The following is an 18,297-nucleotide window of genomic DNA, read 5'->3' on the forward strand; positions in this document are numbered from 1 at the left end:
CCCAAACCCCCTGCCCACCTCCCCTTCCCCTACCCCTTGTTCATTTCCCAGAGTTAGGAGTCTCTCATGTTTTGCCACCCTTACTGATATTTTCATTCATTTTTTTCTCCTTTCCCCTTTATTCCCTTTCACTATTATTTATATTCCCCAAATGAATGAGACCATATAATGTTTGTCCTTCTCCGATTGACTTTCACTCAGCATAATACCCTCCAGGTCCATCCAGTCTGAAACTGGAAACAGAAACTTTTTTTTCCAGTCTGAAACCCTGTGCCTTTTGATGGAGTCATTAAGCCCATTCACGTTCAGAGTTACTATTGAAAGAAATGAATTTAGTGTCATCATAATATGAATCCAGTCCCTGTTTTTGTGGATTGTTTCCTTGGAGAACGTCCTTGCTGCCCTGTGTCCTTCCCACCTCCGCCTGTCCCAAGGGGAGCAACGGATCCTGGGCTGTGTCCTCCGGTGCCTTGGGCTCAGGGCCTGCGCCGCTGGAATCGTGCTACTGAGGTCACGCAGCCCCCTCCGCAGGGAGCCACCGTCTGAGCCACCACCGGAGCTGCTCCCAGGGCCCTGCCGGGCGCGCGCTGCAGCACTTCAGGGAGCTTGGCCCACGGGGGTGTGGCGCGCTCTCCCCCGGGGCGCCCCTCCTCTGTTAGTGCCCCTGGGAACCTGGGGGCTCCACTGCCCCTCCTGGGATCCTGTCCGAGCTCCCTGCAAGCGCCTTTCCATCGGGGAAGATTGGTAAATTTCCTGCTTCTCTGGAGCTGGGCTTTCCTGTCCTGGGGGCACTTGCCACCCCTTTTAGCCCAGCTCCTCATGGGGGCCCCCTCCCACACTGAATGCTGTTTTATTATTTTTTTCCCCGTCTTCCTACCTTGATAGATGGGCGAACTCTTCTCTCTGTAGCGTTCCAGCTGTTCTCTCTTTAAATCTCAGGCCGAATTCGTAGGTTTTCAGGATGATTTGTAAGTTATCTAGGTAAGTTGGTGGGGACAGGTGACTTGGGGACCCTACTCTTCCACCATATTGCCCCGCTTCCCCAGAATTCTTTTAATTAAAATAAAACCAATAACTATGTTGTCATGGAATTCATTGGGCTAGAATAATTTAGTCCAGGTTTCTTTTTCTTTTTAAAGATTTTATTTATTCATTCATGAGAAAGACAGAGAGAGGCAGAGACAGGCAGAGAAGCAGGCTTCCCACAGGGAGCCAGATGGGGGACTTGATCCTAGGATCTTGGGACCACAACCTGAGCCAAAAGGCAGATAGAGCCACCCAGGTGCCCTTTAGCCCAGTTTTCTATCTCTGATTCAGATATGGTCTTGTGTTTTTGACCATTGATATGTTCAGGAGACTCTGAGGCGCAGCAGAATTCTGTGTATTCAAGGAGGAATTCATCTCTATTAACCAGTCTAGACTTCTTTCAGATACAGAAAAGTAATCACAGTTTAGAAAGATATTTTCACATTGGAGGTTGAATCTAGATTCTGCTTAATCTGTAGTTAACTAGAAATCATAAATGACCCTAAGCCCCTCTTTCCAAAATAGATTCCAAGAAGCTTTGCCAAATGACCACTAAGTGGGTGGGGCCAAGTGACCTTGGTGCTGGCTACTTTGATGCAGTGCTGAACTCTGCTGAAATGGGCAGAAGCCTTTGAAAATACATTGGGTAATATGTAAGCTCTGTGCATGGAAAGAAGAAAACCTATGGTGCTGAAGTTTTTTTCCACACTCCTGTGTGTCTACGCAACTATATTTCTACAGTCTTGGCTGCTATTTTCAGGTTTTGCTTCATGATAGAATATATAGTTGGTTAAACTCCTTTTCGAATGCAAAGAATCCTGGGAAGAGCTATACCTTGGGATGTTAGCCCACTTGCAGAAGTATCAGTTTAGTAGTTCTGAAACTTTGATATTCATAATAATCACTTGAGGGTGATTGCTTAAAACTGCAATTTGCAAGGTATTTCCCCAGTCGAGAATCTGGTTCAGTAGATTTAGGGTATAGCTCAGGAATCTTTTTTGTAACAACTCCCCAGGTGATTTTGATGTAGTGGTCCAAGGATGACAATAAGGTAAAAGGCAAACATTAGTTTATTTTAGATCCCATCTCATCTCCTATGTTCCTTACTTCCAATTTGGCTCTAGGTCTCAGCCCTGGAGCACTGCCATTCAGAATCCTCTGGTTCATCAATACTGGCACTGATGCTACAAGTTGCCAGATCCTGCATTGTTTCTTCCAGGGCAAGCTTGCTTCTTCCATTGAACTGTGTACTAGGAAAGCTATGTCAAAGCTTCTTAGTCTCTAATTTTTGGAGTCAAGAGGTCTTCCTCATTGTTTCCCCTTATAATAAATCTTCAAAAGGAGACAAAGTCACAGCACACTTCAACAATATTTTTTGAGAGCCCACTACATTCAAGGCCAGAGGAAGATATTTTATGCTTTCAAAGCAGACTTATTAATAAAGCCTTTAATACATTTATAACTGGAAAGATATTTCAAAAGGAGCCATCCTCAGGGGTTCAGAATTCAACTTTAGAATAAAGATTGAAAGGTTTTTTTCCACCTAAAAATTCCAACACTATGCTTGGTAATTTCTATGATATGGCAAAAATCAAATTAAATGCACTTGTGCATAAAACATCATTTAATATTCTGGGAAATTGATTTTAAAGAGGAACTGTCAGTCTTTTGACAAGCTTTAAACTTAACTTACTCTTACAAATGTCAAGGTCAGGCATCAAGTTTATCTCATCAATCTTTCCAGTTTTACAACTAGGGAAGGAACTAGCTAACATTATCTTAGGGTCATGAAAATATTAGTTTAGTGAATCAGCAGACATGAAAATCTGTCTCTGGTTTGGTGTTTTATTTTAGTACCTGGACATAAGTTATGGTGCTTCAACATTGTTATATTATCTTAAAATTTTAATAAATACTATAGGAAATCCAGATCTTTGAAGAAACATACATGAATATCATTTTAGAGTCTGAGAAACTCCAAATATAAAATGACTGTTCTTAACAAAATGATAGTGATATCTCAGTTTGAACTTTGGCCTGGCTGCACCTTGCTCTACTTTCTCTATAATCTCTATTCTTTCCAGAAACCACAACTAATTGGACAAAAGAGAACACTTGACTTTTCGTTTTCCCCTTTCATTGCACAAATGGTGGTCACTGCTTGCACTCTGTCCTCCTAAGAGAATATGGGGAACTGAATGTAGATGTCAGATTTATATTAAGATCTTTATTTTCCATAAGAAGGAAAACCATGTTTATTACGTTCTAAGTCCACATTCATGGTGGTAATCCTATCCCTTTTTTTTCTTTTTCCTTTGTAATCCTATCCCTTATGTTCATTTATGTATGTGTGTGTACATAAGTCACTAAAGTGTTCTTAATTTGATTATTTGATCTTCTTCAATTTAATTGAGGTACTGACCAAATAGATTACTCATACTCCTATAGCAAGATTCCTGGTTTTACTGATTAGTCTTGGAATATTTTGGAGAAAATACTCATCATGTTAGGAATTAAACTTGAGGTTCTGATTGCATCTTCTCTTCTATCAAGTATGTTTCTAATACATTTTAGACTAAAAAAAGTAAACTTTGTAAAAACAGCATGTATTGAGTACCAGGCCCTGTGTTAAGCATTTTCACATATATTCTCTCACTTTTAGCTATGAATGACTCCATTAATATTCCATTTTATAGTATGTATTCAATACACATTAATTTAGTCATTCTTTAATAATAAATGCACTCTTATTGAGAACCAACTATATACAGGATACTCTACCATACTCTAGGATGGGGATTGTACTGGTGAAACTAATGAGATATAAAGGAAATGAAAGGTTCAAGCAGAAGGTTATAAGTCAACTCATTGAGAAGTATAGGTGCACTCTAGTTACCATCATACCCCGAGAGGAGCTGCAGCTGCCACAGCCGCCCCAGTCACCATCACTGCAACCGTGAGCAGCAAAGCCGAGACTCAGCAGTCGCCCACTGCCCCCTCCGCCCCCCCTGCCCTCAGTGCTGCAGACACCAAACCTGGCACCATCTGCAGCGGCACAGGGAGCTGTGCCCTGGGCAGCCTCACATTGGCGGTGCCTGCCGACAGGGACAAAAAGCTCATCGCAATGAAGGTTTGGGAACAGTAAAATGGTTCAATGTAAGAAATGGATATGGTTTCATCAACAGGAATGATACCAAGGAAGATGTATTTGTACACCTGACTGCCATAAAGAAGAATAACCCCTGGAAGTACCTTCACAGTGTAGGAGATGGAGAGACTGTGGAGTTTGATGTTGTTGAAGGACAAAAGGGTGAGGAGGCAGCAAATGTTATAGGACCTGGTGGAGTTCCAGTGCAAGGCAATAAATACACAGCAGACCGTAACCATAGATGTTATCCATGTTGCAAGGGTCCTCCACGCAATTACCAGCAGAATTACCACAATAGTGAGAGTGGGGAAAAGAACGAGAGATTGGAAAGTGCTCCCGAAGGCCAGGCCCAACAGCGCCGGCTCTACCGCAGGAGACGTTTCCCACCTTACTACATGCGGAGACCCTATGGTCATCTACCACAGTATTCTAACCCTCCTGTGCAGGGAGAAGTGATGCAAGGTGCTGACAACCAGAGTGCAAGAGAACAAGGGAGACCAGTGAGACAGAATATGGACCGAGGTTATAGACCACGATTCTGTAGGGGTCCTTCTCACCAAAGACAGCCTAGAGAGATGGCAATGAGGAAGATAAGGATGATCCCATCAAAAGACGCAGAGTTTCAGACTGGATAAAAAAGCAAGACCTATCTATTTGCTGTCTACAAGAGACTCATTTTAGACCTAAGGACACCCCCAGCCTGGAAACAAAAGGTTGGAGAACCATTTACCATTCAAATGGTCCTCAAGAGAAAGCAGGGGTAGCCATCCTCATATCAGATAAAGTTTATCCCAAAGACTGTACTAAGAGAAGAAGAGGGACACTATATCATACTTAAAGGATCTATCCTACAAGAGGACCTCACAATCATGAATATTTGTGCCCCTAATGTGGGAGCTGCCAAGTATATCAATCAATTAATAAGCAAAGTTAAGACATTCTTAGATAATAATAGACTTATACTGGGAGACCTGAACACGGCGCTTTCTGTAATTGATAGATCTTCTAAGCACAACATCTCCAAAGAAACAAGAGCTTTAAATAATACACTGGACCTGATGGATTTCACAGATATTTACAGAACTTTACATCCAAACGCAACTGAATACACAGTCTTCTCAAGTGCGCATCGAACTTTCTCCAGAATAGACCACATCCTGAGTCACAAATCAGGTCTTAACTGATACCAAAAGTTTGGGATTGTCCCCTGCATATTTCCAGACCACCATGCTTTGAAACTAGAACTCAATCACAAGAAGAAATTTGGAAGGAATTCAAACACGTGGAGGTTAAAGACCATCCTGCTAAAAGATGAAAGGGTCAACCAGGAAATTAGAGAAGAAATAAAAAGATTCCTGGAAACTAATGAGAATGAAGACACAACCGTTCAAAATCTTTGGGACACAGCAAAAGCAGCCCTGAGGGGGAAATACATCCCGATACAAGCCTCCCTCAAAAAACTGGAAAGAACTCAAATACAAAAGCAACCTCACACCTAAAGAAACTGGAGAAAGAACAACAAATAGACCCTACACCCAGCATAAAAAGAGAGTCAATAAAGATTTGAGCAGAACTCAATGAAATAGAGACCAGAAGAACTGTGGAACATATCCACAAAACCAAGAGTTGGTTCTAAGAAAGAATTAATAAGATAGATAAACCATTAGCCAGCCTTATTAAAAAGAAGAGAGAAAAGACTCAAATTAATAAAATCAAGAATGAAAAGGGAGAGATCACTACCAATACCAAGGAAATACAAACGATTTTAAAAACCTATTATGAGCAGCTATATGCCAATAAATTAGGCAATCGAGAAGAAATGGACGCATTTCTGGAAAATCACAAACTACCAAAACCGGAACAGGAAGAAATAGAAAACATGAACAGGCTGATAACTAGGGAGGAAATTGAAGCAGTCATCAAAAACCTCCCAAGACACAAGATCCAGGGCCAGATGGCTTCCCAGGGGAATTCTATCAAACGTTTAAAGAAGAAACAACCCCTATTCTACTAAACCTGTTCTGAAAGATAAAAGGGATGGAATACTTCCAAACTCATTCTATGAGGCCAGCATCACCTTAATTCCAAAACCAGACAAAGACCCTACCAAAAGGGGGAATTATAGAACAATATCCCTGATGAACACAGATACAAAAATTCTCAATAAGATACTAGCCAATAGGATCCAACAGTACATTAAGAAGATTATTCACCATGACCAAGTGGGATTTATCCCCGGGATGCAAGGCTGGTTCTACATTCGTAAAGCAACCAATGTGATAGATCATATCAACAAGAGAAAAAACAAGAACCATATGATCCTCTCAATACATGCAGAGAAAGCATTTGAAAAAATACAGCATCCATTCCTAATCAAAACTCTTCAGAATGTAGGGATATAGGGAACATTCCTCAGCATCTTAATTGCCATCTACGAAAAGCCCAAAGCAAATATCATTCTCAATGGGGAAACACTGGGAGCCTTTCCCCTAAGATCAGGAACAAGACAGGGATGTCCACTCTCACCACTGCTATTCAACATAGTACTAGAAGTCCTAGCCTCAGCAATCAGGCAGCAAAAAGAAATGAAAGGCATTCAAATTGGCAAAGAAGTCAAACTCTCCATCTTTGCAGATGACATGATACTGTACCTAGAAAACCCAAAAGATTCCACCCCAAGATGGCTGGAACTCATTCAGCAATTTGGCAATGTGGCAGGATACAAAATCAATACCCAGACATCAGTGGCATTTCTATGCACTAAGAATGAGACTGAAGAAAGAAAATTAAGGAGTCAATCCCATTTACAATTGCACCCAAAAGCATAAGATACCTAGGAATAAACCTAACCAAAGACGTGAAGGGTCTATACACTAAGATGTATAGAACACTTCTGAAAGAAATTGAGGAAGGCACAAAGAGATGGAAAAATATTCCATGCTCATGGATTGGAAGAATTAATATTGTGAAAATGTCAATGCTACCCAGGACAATTTACACATTTAATGCAATCCCTATCAAAATACCATGGACTTCAAAAAAAAAAATACCATGGACTTCTTTCAGAGAGTTGGAACAAATCATCTTAAGAGTTGTGTGGAATCAGAAAAGACCCCGAATAGCCAGGGGAATATTGAAAAAGAAAACCAGAGCTGGGGGCATCACAATGACAGATTTCAAGCTGTACTACCAAGCTGTGATCATTAAGACAGTGTGGTAATGGCACAAAAAGAGACACATAGATCAATGGAACAGAATAGAGAATCCAGAAGTGGACCCTCAACTCTATGGTCAACTAATATTCATGAAAGCAGGAAAGACTATCCATTGGAAAAAAGAATCCTAGAGGAGAACACAGGCAACACCCTTTTTGATCTTGGCCACAGAAACTTCTTGCAAGATACATCCATGAAAGCAAGGGAAACAAAAACAAAAATGAATTATTGGAACTTCATCAAGATCAAAAGCTTCTGCACAGCGAAAGAAACAGTCAAGAAAACTAAAAGAGAACCTACAGAATGGGAGAAGATAGTTGCAAAGACCTATCAGATAAAGGGCTAGTATCCAAGATCTATAAAGAACTTAGTAAACTCAACAGCAAAGAAACAAATAATGCAATCATGAAATGGACAAAAGACATGAACGGAAATTTCACCAAAGAAGACATACACATGGCCAATAAGCACATGAGAAAATGCTCCACATCCCTGGCCATCAGGGAAATACAAATCAAAACCACAATGAGATACCCCCTCACACCAGTGAGAATGGGGAAAGTTAACAAGACAGGAAACAACAAACGTTGGAGAGGATGTGGAGAAAGGGGAACCCTCTTGCACTGTTGGTGGGAATGTGAACTGGTGCAGCCACTCGGGAAAGCTGTGTGGAGGTTCCTCAAAGAGTTAAAAATAGACCTGCCCTACGACCCAGCAATTGCACTGCTGGGGATTTACCCCAAACATACAGAGGCGGTGAAACGCCGGGACACCTGCACCCCGATGTGTATAGCAGCAATGTCCACAATAGCCAAACTGTGGAAGGAGCCTCGGTGTCCAATGAAAGATGAATGGATAAAGAAGTTGTGGTCTATGTATACAATGGAATATTACTCAGCTATTAGAAACAACAAATACCCACCATTTGCTTCGACGTGGATGGACCTGGAGGGTATTATGCTGAGTGAAATAATTCAATCGGAGAAGGACAACATTATATGGTCTCATTCATTTGGGGAATATAAAAATTAGTGAAAGGGAATAAAGGAAAGGAGAGAAAATCATGAAAATATCAGTGAGGGTGACAAAACATGAGAGAAACCTAACTCTGGGAAATGAACAAGGGGTAGTGGAAAGGGAGGTGGGCGGGGGGTTTGGGTGACTGGGTGACGGGCACTGAGGTGGGCACTTGGCGGGATGAGTACTGGTTGTTATGTTTGTTATATGTTGGCAAATTGAACTCCAATAAAAAAATTAAAATGATTCTCAATGTTTTTATATCCTCTATCTCAGCCTGTTTTATTGCCATTTGCCTCTTTTTGCTCAGTGGGTTGAGCAAATGACCTTGAGACCAAATGACCAGTGGGAAGGGAAGATTCAACACAGATTTTCCTGTAATTATGGGTTCTAAATTATTGGTCATTAGTTAAAGGACTTCTCTGAATTTAGGATCTACTATGGCCTATCGTATCAAACTTTATACTGTGTTTCCCAAAACAAATGTCTCATTCCCTAGACTGTGAATCACAGATAAAAGTCATCAAGTAAGCTTGAGAAACACTGAGCTATACAAAGTTAAGTGATTTCTTTCCTGCAGAACTTCCAAGAGCCTTTATTATATTAATCTTTATTTAAAAGCTCCAGGAATAAAACAGCATGTAGCATCTCACAAACTTATATAACTATCCATTTCTTTTTTGATAGAGCATCCTTGCCTATGTGACACCTCAGCCACCTAAACAAGTCCTGCTTGAATGGTATCTACTCAGAGAGATTGTCCTGACCATTTTCTCTAGGGTAGCCCCAACTTCACTCTAATCTATCTCTGTAGTTGCCTTTATCTGTTTTCTAGCACTGATCACTACCCAGTAAAAACATGGTATTTTTTATTTATTCATCTGTTTTTGTCTATCACCCCTACTAGACCATAAGCTCCAAAAGAGCAGAGGTTGTGTCTCTAGGATAAAATTGCTATATATCCCGTTTCTAGAATAGTGCCTAACATATAGTAGCTTTCCAATAATATTTGTCGAAGGAAAAAATCATACTAAACATGTAATGTAACTCTCTTTTGGTCACCTAATACCAAGAAACATTAACCTTGAGACCAAATGACCAAACCAGTATCACTGCCCAAAATCAAAATCATACTGAGCAGATGTCCAAAAATTCTTTTGAAGGAGAGATTCACCCTTTTCTAACTCCCTTGTGGCAGGTCTGAATTATGCTGCACTGTAATGTCAGTTGAAATATCTCATCTTCCCAAATCAAATCTTTGAGATTTGTTCTGCCCAGAGAAATTCCTGATAGTATTTCTGTGTCTTACATCCCTATACAGTCACTTAGAAAATATGGCAATAAGATATTTCTATGTTTGATAACAGAATAACAAATTGAACTCTCTATACTATTAACTTAATCTCTAGTGGCTAATCCTCACAAACCAGGGCCATTCTAGTACTGGAATAAGTACTCTTAACCATATCACAGATTAAAAATGTAAGCTCTGGGCTCCCCTAGACCATGGGAATAGGTAGAAATACAGGACCATGGACTGTAGCACTTCTTAAACAAACAAATCTAGATATATAAGACAACATAAATGAACTCTCAGGGTTAGATGGTGGAACAAGGTTTTTTCACACAAAATCTATTCCAAAATTTTAACAAAAAGAATAATAAAGAAAAATTACAAAAAAAAAACAAGCAGCAATCAAACAAAAAAGGCTCATACTCATGCCACAATCTTTGAAAAATTACAGCCATGGGAAATGAGAAATAGAAGATTCTCAGATCTGATATAGCTTTCATCAAGCCCCTATATCCCATGAATTAGTACAGTGGAGAGAATGTGGGTGGATAAAACCCTTGAAAGTAGATTGAAAGGAATAGATTTGAAAATTTCACAAGAGGAGAAGTCACTCTTTACTACTTCAGTATCTTGCCAGGATACTGAAAAAAGTACAAGCAAGTCTATGCAGCTTCATTTTGGTTTTTGTAGGCTAGGACAGATGCTGGAGTAAGAAGACAAAGCAATCATAATCACCCACAGCTATTTTTTTCTAGCAACAGCTGAGAGTAGGCAGAATGGAAAACAAACAAGAAATTAAATAAGACAAAATTATTCAGAGGAGTGAGAAGCTCAGAAAGAAGAGTCACATGGACATGCAGTGATGAATCCCCTCCCCCACAAGCAAACAGGATAAGTATTGTGGCCAGGCGCACCTGGGCAGCTCAGTTAGTCATATATTCAACTCTTGATTTCAGCTCAGGTCATGATCTCAGGGTATGAGATGGAGCCCTGCATTGAGCTGTATTGTGGGTGTGGAGCTTGCTTAAGATTCTCTCCTTCTCCCTCTGCCCCTCCCCACCTCACACTCTTTCTCCCTCTAAAAAAAATTTAAATAAGTACTATGGCCAAGCCCAAAGGTTTCATATATTTTTTTCCCCTAGCATTGATTATATTTATTAGAAGGGAAGGTTCTAGGCTTATCTTGTGTTAGAGGACAACCTGGAGCTAATGGTATCTACATGGAATAAATTGTGCTGCCACTTGAGTCAATGGCTCCCAGTTCTAACTATGCATTCAAGTAACCACCTGGGGATCTGCTTAAAATTGCCATTTTGTCAGCATCAGCCCAGATAAGGTGAGCCAAAACCTTTAGAGGCAAGGCCCACGCACTGGTACGTTAAACAAGTTTACCCAGATGATTTTAGTGCATAGTGAGGGTAGAGAATTACTGAATTAGGTGGAATAAATCTTATTATAGATACTTGAAGAAAATTACAGACATGAAAGTAGGGATACATACATTAACTGTGATTGCCTTCAGTCAGCAAAATATGATTAAAACATCCAATGCCTCATCGTCAAGCCAAAGGTTTTAAAGAGACACAAAGTTGGGAATCCCTGGGTGGCTCAGCAGTTTAGCGCTGCCTTCGGCCCAGGGTGTAATCCTGGAGTCCGGGGATTGAGTCCCATGTCGGGCTCCCTGCATGGAGCCTGCTTCTCCCTCTGCCTGTGTCTCTGCCTCTCTCTCTCTCTCTCTCTCTCTCTCTCTGTCTCTCATGAATGAATGAATAAATAAATAAATAAATCTTTAAAAAAAGAGAGAGACACAAAGTAAGAATTGAGTGAAATGAATTCATAACACTATATATAGAATTTCTCGGATAAGTCTTTTAGTGAAACATGAATAAATGAAAAGATATAGAATGACAACTCCAGAAAAACACTAGGAGAGAGCAAGGGAGAGAAAGGAGGAATGAAGGGAATACAGATAATGAATCCATGCTTAAAGTAAACATTTCCCATTAAAGAAAAATTTCAAGAGCATAGTCATTGAAATTAGACATCAAAGACAAATGATAAAACAATGGAATTAGGAAAATAAAATAAAAAGGGGGACTACAGAGATAAGAAAACAAATTGAAAACCAAAACAGCATTACTGAATTATGAAACATATACCATAAAAATGATGAAAGAAGAAAGCAGAGGTCATGATATTAATATCAGAGAAGACTGAATTCAAGGGGATAAAATCATGTTTTGATAAAGGACACCATCTACAATAAGGATATAACTGCCATAAATATTCATATGCCAAATAACACAATTAGAATACACAGAACATAAACTACATAAAATGCAAGGAAAAATATCCAGAAACAATAGGAGTAGATCTTAACACATTTCTGTCATTTAGGAGAGATGAGATAGACCAAAAAAAAAAAAAAAGGCAAGAATAGTCAGGACGATTCTAAAAGAGGAGTATAAGAGCATTATGAAGCTGCAAAGACTAAAAGAGTTTAATAATGAAGTTTAATAATGAAGAAGAAATAGGTAGATAAATGGAATCCAATAGAGTCTAGAATTAGACTGATATACATATGACAAAGGTGGCATTTCACATAAGCAAAGAAGGTATAGATAATTCAATTACTGATGTTGGGACATGTGACTGTTTCAGAAAAAGATTGAATTTCTTCCTCAATAAAATAAATCCTCAATGGATCAAAGATTTCAACAGTATAAAAAACAAAACCATGAAATTACTAAATGCAAACATAGGGGGATTAATTTATAAACCTGAAGTTAGAAGCACTTTCTAGGGACGCCTGGGTGGCTCAGCAGTTGAGCATCTGCGTTTGGCTCAGGTCGTGATCTCATGGTCCTGGGATCAAGTCCCACATTGGGCTCCCTGCAAGAAGACGGCTTCTCCCTCTGCCTGTGTCTCTGTCACTCTCTGTGTGTCTCTCATGAATAAATAAATAAATCTTTAAAAAAATAGAAGCACGTTCTAAACAGGATTCAGAACCAAACCAAACCAAACACCCAAAAAGACAAAACTGACTACAATTAATATAAGACTTTTTATTGAAAATGTCAAAAACAAAAGAGACTGGAAAAGTGTTGCTGCATGTATGACAGACAAACAAATATGTTCTTTCATTTGCAATAAGGGTTTCCAAATCGATAACTAAAAAATTAACAACCCCAAAGAAAACCAGGCAAAGAATAGTAACAGGCATTTCTCAGAAAAAGAAATATAAATGACCATTAAACACATGAAAAGATGTTCAATCTTATTCATGATTAACGAAATAAATAAAAACAGCAATGAAGATGCCTTTTTCAGCCATTAGATTCTCAGTAATTCAAAAGCTCACCATGATGAAGAGTAATAGGCACTCTCATAACTCTCATAGGCTGTCAGTAGAAATGCAAATTGGTCCCACCTCTGGGGAGAATAATTAGGCAACAGAGGCAGGTCATGTACCTAAGAATAACCACTACTGGAAAGGGAGCCACTTAAAGGAAATCTACTTAAAATGAGAACCAGAATATCATAGTTTTTTTTTATTTAGTTGGAATTTTATCTTTAAAAATAAATTACAATTACAAAAGTCTACTACATCTTATTTTTTAAAGAAAGTTTTAATGCAACTATGTATGTATTCTTCAAACAGTAAATAAATCAAATGTTAATTGTGACTTTCTTTGCTGTGACTTTTTTGACAAAAATGGCATCATAGCACAATAAGGCATCCTTCTCATTATTTCATAGCAGGATCATTAAGAGTAAGTTTTACAAAATATTTAAGAGCTTAATCAATTTTCCCAATGACTTCTCTTGATTCCTGACATTCCAATTATCCTATTTTATTCTACCTATCTTGTCATTGTGTAAATTTGTTCTTTTCCTCAAAAGTTAACTTTGCCAAGTCCTCACCTGCCAATGGATTTATGGAAGTCAAGCAAATCTCTATCACTTTCATCAACCTCAGTAAGTCTTCTGTCTTTTAAAAAATTTGAAATTTCACTTTGCATTTGATTTGTACTCTCTTTTCATTGCATAGACTGTCTAAAATATTTATATGATAGGCAAGGATAGGCTCTAGCGCTGAGAGTGTTAGCTGAGAAACCATTTCCTAAGTGGTCAATTAACTAAAGAATATTGTTGTGCTCTAATGACTTTTGCTTCTCCATAATATCTTGTAACTGTGAGGGCTGAGAAAATGAATACTTAGATAATAAGGATTTCCTGTTGCATACCAAAATTTTAAAATGCATCTACCCTTTGTATCCTACCTAGAATATTCTTTTCCCCTCTGTTAACTCCTGCTCAACTTTCAGGAGTCAGTTCAAGTATGAATTCCTCAAGGGAGCCTTTCCTGGTCCCCTTGACTAGGTCAAATGCCCTATTACAGGTTCTCATCACACCTTTGGAACACGTACCATGGCTCAATTCTTTATTTCTGTAATTTAATTAATGACCATGTTCTCCACTGGACCATTTACTTCACAGAGGCAGAAGTTATATCTTGCACAGAGTAGTTCCTCAATAAATATCTAAAGAATAAGAACAAAGAACTAAAAGTATCCAAATGTCCATGGTGTTAAACAGCCATTTTTAAAAAAATGAGCTATATCCTAATACAGAATGATTTCTTAAGACATATTAAAATGAAAAAAAAGCTAGGTACAAAAAAAGTCTACAGGATTCTATTTGTTCAAATTTACAAAGACTATATACATATGCTAATGGGCACATAAAATACTTTGAGAAGGAAATATCAACAGAGGTTACCTTTGGGGAGTTGGACTAAGAGTTACGAAGAGGAAAACTTTAAGTTCCCTTTTATACACTTCTATGCTGTTTGAATTAGTTTACTACAGTAGTGTGCTATTTTTAATTAAATAAAAATGCTTTGTTTTTTGATAGAGGGCACAATGCTGACCAGCAGAGTGAGACAAGAACGTGAAAGTCCTGCAATCAGGCAGCAACTGGAAGCCATAAAGAGTTGAAACAACCTACTATATTCCCTGTATCTTGGTTGTTGACTACCATTTCCCCAGTAACCAAATCAGAAAACCAAGTCATCTTCCACTTTTTCTTAGCCTTAGACTTAATCAGTTATTAAGTCCTATTTGCCCTATTACCAAAAAAAAAACTTCCCATTCCATTCTCTCCTCATCATTCCCACTGCCATTACCCTAAATCAGCTACTTATCATATCTCCCTTGGACTACTACAATATTCTTTTTATTTGATGCTTCCAGTTTCTACTCCTACAACCCATCCCCTTTCCTGCTGCTAGAATAATCTTCCAATCTAACTCTTCCAAAACAAAGACTAACAAACCAACTCAGACTCTTCTGCTACTCTTTCCCATGACCCTTAACATTTCAGCCATCCTAGTACACCTTCATTTACCTGAAACATCTCATTAGCTCCTTCCTCAGGGATTTTACATATATCCCTCATTTCTTTGATATTCTTCCCTTCCCCATTTGCTTTTAACTTCTGCTAGTATTTCACCACTTCTTCCCAACCCACACCTCTTAGACTAGATCAGCTCCCATAGCATTTTTCCCTTATCCTTCAGAACACTCATCACACTTATGTTTGTTTTTCCCTTAATTGTCTTCCTCACTTCCATCAAGAGAAACTCACAGTGCCTGACTGAGTTTGGCACGTAGTAGTAGCTCAAAAAATTATTAACTGGCTGACAGTCTGAATGAATAAATGAATCCAAATTTTTTAAATCCCATCACTGGCTCTTTATCATGTGAAAAAGGAATATATGACTTTACTTCATGATTGGGCTCCTGCATGCCTCTCCAGGCTCATCTTCACTAACATAAGCCTTTGCAGCTCATGCTCTAGCAATCTGAATACAAAGTTCTGGTAACAAAACTTACTACTTCTTCTTGCCTCTTTGTATATATGGATCCTGTGCCCCTTTGTATATATGGATCTTGTCATATCAATTATTTCTCCCTTCTTCTCCTTCATGTATACCTATTGAATACCCACTCACTCATAAAAAGTAGCTAGAGGTGTCTCTTCAAAGAAGTCTTCTCTGATTTCCTAAAGTTCCTTCATGCTTCCTCTGTGCTTATTCTAAACTTTGTATGTCTTTTTCTTTTTATTGCATTTACCATACTGTGAATATTCTCCAGGCAAGAATTTTTGTCTTATCTTTTTCCTCTAAAACCTAACACATAACTAGTACAAAGTAAACACTAAATGTCTGAAGTTAATTGAACACATATTGTGTGTGTTTGAGTATAAACTATTTACAGTATAGTAATACCTGCATACTTAGAATTTTTTCCTGAGCAATAGAAAATATTATCAAGATTTTTATATGTAGTAACTCCATTAACTGCACTGAAAGAACAGCAAATGCATAGTTTTTTTTACATCTAATAAGCCTTCATGCTGCTGGTTGAAAAGCTATATAAAACTTTGTCTCCCTGGGACACAGCCAAATCTAGGACAAACAGACCTTTTTTTCTCACATCTAAGGTTTCAAATCCATGTGGCAAGGAAGGCAAAGCAAATGGCCTTTATAGACTATGCAATTTAACAGCAGTGAACAAACCAGCCATTTGGTGCCCATGCAAGCATTCCATGCCATCCTTTCAGGTCACATGAAGGAATTGGGGCTAGCATAGCTAATGACAGATAAAAAAGAAAAGCAAAAATAGCTTTTCTTTCTACACAGGGACTTTCAAACTCAGAGATACCAATTCTGAGTTAGCAAAGCCTAGCTAGCCACTGCCATTATTTAGTCCCAGCATTTAGATTAAGAATCAGTAGGATAATCTTCCAGGTACACAGAGAAGTTAATAAAATAACAACTAAAGCCTTTTTTTGGCTTCCTAAGGCCTCTCCAAGGTATACCAAATCATCCATCACCATTAGGCCTAGTCAGCATTAAATCATTTCTGTTTGAAGGCCTTTCTGACACTCAAGATCTAGCCCATTTGGGGATCCCTATCTTTACCCTAGTGATGTCGAAATTATTTGGATCATATATTCATATATATTCATATATATTGAATCTTTCTTTTGGAACACCATAGGTCAAAGGCAAACTCTACCTATTTTTCAAGGCCAAGCCAAATTCTATCACCTTCATGAAACTTTCCTAGTTAATTCCTCTCCTACCTAAACAAAACTTTCTCTGCATTTTTATGGTGCTAACAGTCTATGTCCCACGAATAAAGGTTTGATGATATGGTGCTATGCACTGCTTTCCAATTGTTTGATGCAGAATATGTTTTTTTCTTCCCAAAGGAGAGTGATAGGAAGATCCTCTAGGGCAGAAATCAAGACTTCCCATTTGAGCCTAGTTTAACAAATGTCTTCTTGCACTTATCATGTTCTATATTGTAGTGGTTAGGATGCTTCTGGTTGCAAACCACAGAAACCCACTTGAATAGCTTAAGTATAAATGGTGACTTAATTAAAGAATATAGAATTATCTTATATGAACCATTGAGAGAAATATAGCTGGACCGAAGTAAATGGACTTTTATCCCTCTTTCTTTGCAAACCAGTTTCTCTACCGTGAGGACCAATATGGTAAAAAGCATAGTTCCAGAGATGCCTGGGTGGCTCAGTGGTTGAGCTCCTGCCTTTGGCCCAGGGCGTGATCCTGGAGTCTCAGGATCAAGACCCACATCTGGCTCCCTGAGGGAAGCAGGAGAGCCTGCTTCTTCTCTCTGTGCCTGTGTCTCTGCCTCTCTCCTGTGTGTGTGTGTGTGTGTGTGTGTGTGTGTGTGTCTCATGAATGAATTAAAAAAAAAAAGCATAGGTCCAGATAATCCTTGAGCATACATTACTGATTTAGCCATGCAAAGGCAAGATCTTTCTCAAAGTTTCAATTCAAATTTCTGTAGCATAGTCTCTGGCCCACATTAGGTCATTCCAGATAGACATATAATGAGATAATATTTTAAAGATTATTTGAATATAATATGGCTAAGACTTTGTAAAAGAGGTAAATTTATGGTTCCATCAGAGCAGAAGAAGGGAAAGGGGGTTCAAAGAATGTTATTTGAAAAAAGAACCTTAGTGGCTCAGTGGTTGAGCATCTGCCTTTGGCTCAGGTCATGATCCCAGGGTCCTAGGATCCAGTCCCACAACAGGCTCCCTGGGGAGCCTGTTCCTTCCTCTGCCTATGCCTCTGTCTCTGTGTGTGTCTCTCTCTCATGAATAAATAAAATCTTTAAAAAAAAAGTTAACAGGTAGGAAAGGCATTCCAAGTAGAGGGGTCATAATGAATAAAGAAAGACATGGACACGTGAAACAGAATGGTGTAGCTGAGCATCTCCAAGTAGTATTAAATAAGAGCCATAACATGTTTAAAAAGAGGCTGGAGAGATAGGCAGGGGCAAGGTCATGAAAGTCCTTGAATGACATATAAGAAAATTGGTTATATGTAGACTATGGTATAATCTGATTTATGTTCTAGATCACTCTGACAGCTGTGCAGAGAATGAATTTGGAAAAAAAAAAAAAAAGAACATGTCCCAGCAACTCAGCATGAGGTATGCATTTAGTCTCACTGTAATAAAATCTGGTTGAATAAATGTGATTCATAACATCCT

General features: G+C 38.7%; 1 pseudogene; it reads left to right on the top strand.

The window, feature by feature from the left end:
* Positions 1 to 2,066: 2,066 nt before the first annotated feature.
* LOC100684388 lies at positions 2,067 to 14,700 on the top strand (annotated as a pseudogene).
* Positions 14,701 to 18,297: the final 3,597 nt, after the last annotated feature.

Source organism: Canis lupus, chromosome X (assembly GCF_011100685.1).
Source record: "Canis lupus familiaris isolate Mischka breed German Shepherd chromosome X, alternate assembly UU_Cfam_GSD_1.0, whole genome shotgun sequence".
Classification (NCBI taxonomy): domain Eukaryota; kingdom Metazoa; phylum Chordata; class Mammalia; order Carnivora; family Canidae; genus Canis; species Canis lupus.